Genomic DNA, 4387 nt, shown 5'->3' on the forward strand with positions numbered 1-4387 from the left:
AGTTGCCACTCAAAAGCTTCAACTATGGTAAAATATGACACTTTGCTACAAAATGTCCCTATAGTGAAACCGATGGAGATAAGAAAAGGAGCTCTAGAAGATCTTTCATTAAAGACAAAGAGAGGAAAGTTTACTGGAAATGAAGAAAAATTTGTTGAACACAATGTACCATTGGGAGGGGGGTGAATCAGTTGTTCCCAATATTCTAAACCTTTTAAACCAAACTCTTGGTATCTATTAGCAAATCAGGCACAAGGAGGATATACTGGTGAGATAAGGAAAGAGATCAAATGAAAAAACACAAAGATACTCAACACATAACACTAGATATATGAGGAAAACCCAATGTGGGAAAACCCTCAGTGAGAAATGTTGTTGGAGACTATTGCTCCGATACAACCTCACAATAAGCACTGATTACAAAGTTTAGGGCACCAACCCTTGCATCGAGCTCTAAATTAGTGATGTACAAAAGATCATATTAATACAATAGTTTTAATCTTGTTACAAATGAGTTTTGTAACTCTTACAATGAAAAACTTCACCAGTTTAACTCTTCTCAATCGGTTCTCCCTTTCTCAGTTCTCTATCGGTTCTCTGTTCTTTGTTTATACCTTTTTCTGCCCATATTTTATGTTGCATAGCCTTCACTAGTACACTCTCTTATCTCCTTCACCTTCTTCAAATTTCTTCCCGAATCCCCCTTGTTAGTTTAAACAATTGTAGTTCTATTTGGCAGCTTGTCGATTGCTCTAACCTTGTCAGAAAAACCTCTGATAAACCTTCTATCGGTTCTACCTCTCTGTCAAAAAATCCAAGACTTAAATGATTTTGATCTTCTCTCTGACCACTCTCTTCTCTCTCAGTTACTCTATTTTTGTCGGCATCAAGCATCATCATCTTAAGTCTTTAGTCTACATATTTATACTTGATTATTCCCATCAACACCTGGATTCAAACTAGGCATGTTAGGGTTTTTTCTCCATCAAGTATGTCTGTATTAAATCTAATCAGATCTCCTCTCCTTGATTGATGATTTGCATTAGATCAAACACCACCACCATTTCTAATGACATCTATACGTGCTTTCTATCTTTAGCAACTTGCAACTTATTTTTCCAGCCTTTCTCTATCATTCACCATTAATGCCTTAGGTATTTCCTTCAACCATCGAGCACAAATATCAAATTGTCCTACTTGATTTATCTCACCAAAAACCTTCTACATCTCGATTTGCCTCAAGCCACACTTCTTCTATCATTGACCTTTGATTCATGGTTTCTTTATTTAAAGTTGACCTGCTCATCGCCTATCACATCAATGGATGGTTTTCCTACCATTGCATGCCTACCACATGGAACCTATGTGTCATCCTCAGACACCATCCAACTCAACCCAGTCTTCTATGTTGATTTCAGTTCATTCACTGACCAAGACACATGACTGGTGTTTTATCGGCTCATATACCCTACTGATAGATCATATTGACTTGGAATTCTTCTGGTTTTGTGTCCATACTTCATGTGATCCAACAATCATTCCCTATGTTGGTTTTTCTTCTTCATGTCCATACATGCTCACCGGTGGAACTCCTTATTGCATCTTCATATTGGTAGCATACCTACCAATTTTCATTTCATACCGGTTTCCAATATTTTCAATTGACACTCATTGGATTCATATGCGGTCATTGAAGGCAGCAAGATTCTGTAGAAGGCATACAATAGAATTGGAGGCATACATCAATAGATATGGGCATTGGAGTAATCAAGGTCATAACTAGCACCGACACCGACATCCAACACTTATGTGAAGCTGACATTAGTCTAGGATCTGAAAAGTTTTATTTAATCATTTTATAATTATTGTATAGGGTTGACATTGAATATCTTTTGTAATGTATTGTAATCTGACATAAGGCATATTGTTTGTAAAGGGTATATAAGTCAGTTTATGAGGTCATTGTGATATAGAAGAGTCTGTAGGACAAGGAAGCAAAATAGTGTGATGCTAAGGACATGTATATAGATCATTTGTATGCGAAAGTAATATCATGCAATGATCAGTAGATGGTTTGTAAAGCATTCTTGGAGAAAATGAGATATCAGTAAAAGGGTTTAAGAACTGGTACAAAAAAGAGCTATAACCGAAACTCTTTTTGGCATAGCAAATGCATTTTGTGAGCTCACCATTCTTGTTTTATCTCAGTAGAAGCTTGCAGTCAGTGAGAATTTTTTTGTGTTGAGCAGTGTGCTCTAGGCAGTGTGCCTTCCTACATGTGCAGACCCCATACTATGCAATATCTTTCACATGGCCAGTGAATTGATATTGTGGGTCATAAATCCCACCATGGTTTTTCCTCTTTGAGGTTTTCCATGTATAAATTCTGTGTGTTATGATTTTCATTCACATGGCTTGTTTACTTACTTCATGTTATATGTTTTTTCATTTACCGATTTATATGTGTACGTTGTAATAAGGTAAAATCTTATATTACCAGCAGAACATCGATTCACCACCCCCTCTCAATGTTCTTGGATTCATTGTTTTCAAACATCCAATACTTACTTGTCAGTTATAATCCCATACTGGTTGACATCAATGACAACACAATACCAACAATCTCCTTGTTTGGCATTGATGTCAACACACTCTATTCCTTCACCCTACCCATTGGACCATTCTCCCCCTTTGACAACAATGACAAAGGGTCGGGGCATCCTTCCATCTAATTCATTCTCCACCGGTTATATAGTGTATTCTCCCTGTTTGATTTCTATCCGCTCAACCAACAACATATAAGATGGAGGATAGAGACACCAATTGACATCAATTGCTCATAAGAGTCAAATGTTATTGTACTATGAGTGCTACCAATTGGGAAAGTAAATTCTCCTAATCACAAAATTCTCTTGGGTATTCCTACAATAATTTCCTTCTTCTACAATTTGTTCTTCCAATACACCTATCTAGTGTTCCTTTCACCCGATGGTCCAACTGTGATTTTTATCAAAGTAAAAATTGAATAGACATTGAAGGAACTTTCAAGTGAGGACAAATGAGTACTACCCAAAAGCTCAAGCATGTCGGTACTATAGCATAATCACTTGATCTCCCCCCATGTCCAACATATGGTCCAAGAGATAGGAGATTTTACAATGAACTCCCCATGAAGCATAGATATTCATACACATTTAAGTGCATGAAACAAGTGATACCACTCCTAACTTGTGTCTCAGATACTCAAAACTCTTTAGTGGTAGAGGCTTGGTGAAAATATCAACCACTTGTTTACCTATAGGGACATACTCTACCTTGACTTCATAGATCTATCACCTCTCTAGGAAAATGATATTTGATGGAAATATGCTTTGTCCTTGAGTGCATAACCGGATTCTTTGATATGTTAATTACACCAGAACTGTCACACTGGATGAAAATAGGGTCAAACATCTCTACCTGAATATCCTTGAGGGTCTTCTTCATCCATAGTACTTAAGAATAGCATGTGGTAGCAACAATATATTATTCCTTAGCAGTAGATAGAGAAACTAAATCCTGCTTCTTACTGTGCCATGACCAACCGATTACCTAGGAGGAATGCACCACCACTTGTTCTCTTATGGTCATCAATGCAGCCTACCAAATTAGCATCAGTGAAGGCATCCAAGATAAAATCCCCTTTCTTGGGATACCATAGTCCATAATCAAGTGTCCCTTGTATATACCTGAATATCCTTCTGACTGCAAAATCATAAAATGTCCTGAAAAAGATCTTAAAAATCATAAAATGTCCTGGAAAAATCTTAAAAATCATAAAATGTCTTGAAAAAATCATAAAAATCATAAAATATCCTGAAAAAAACCATAAAAAATCATAAAATATCTTGAAAAAAGCCTAAAAATTAAAACATTCATAAAAAGCCTAAAAAAACCATAAACATCCAAAAATATGTAATAAACATTGTGAAGACACAAACTTCAACGAATTCATGACATGATGAGATTATGATTGAGGAAACATAAAAACATCCGATCGACTTATTAAAACTAAACACATTAACTGTGAACAAAAAAAACATTCGGCATGAAACATATTGTTTGCTTGTTTGCCTATTTTCTCTTGATTGTTTCTGATTTTCTTTTTTGGTGACATATCTTTTAGCTTTTCCAGGATGTCTCTAACTAGAGATTTTATCTCCAGGATGTCATTGACTATAAAGGCGAGGATGGGGCATGTTCACTTGTTTGCTGCTTGCGAGATATTCCTTAGGAATATGATGACACGTCTTAGGGCATGATCGCTTAAGATCATCAAGGACATATTGGTCTGATACACACTGAGGCAATCCTTTACTATTTGATATATTTTCTTTCTTGTAATTGG

Source organism: Cryptomeria japonica, chromosome 2, assembly GCF_030272615.1.
Source record: "Cryptomeria japonica chromosome 2, Sugi_1.0, whole genome shotgun sequence".
NCBI classification, from domain to species: domain Eukaryota; kingdom Viridiplantae; phylum Streptophyta; class Pinopsida; order Cupressales; family Cupressaceae; genus Cryptomeria; species Cryptomeria japonica.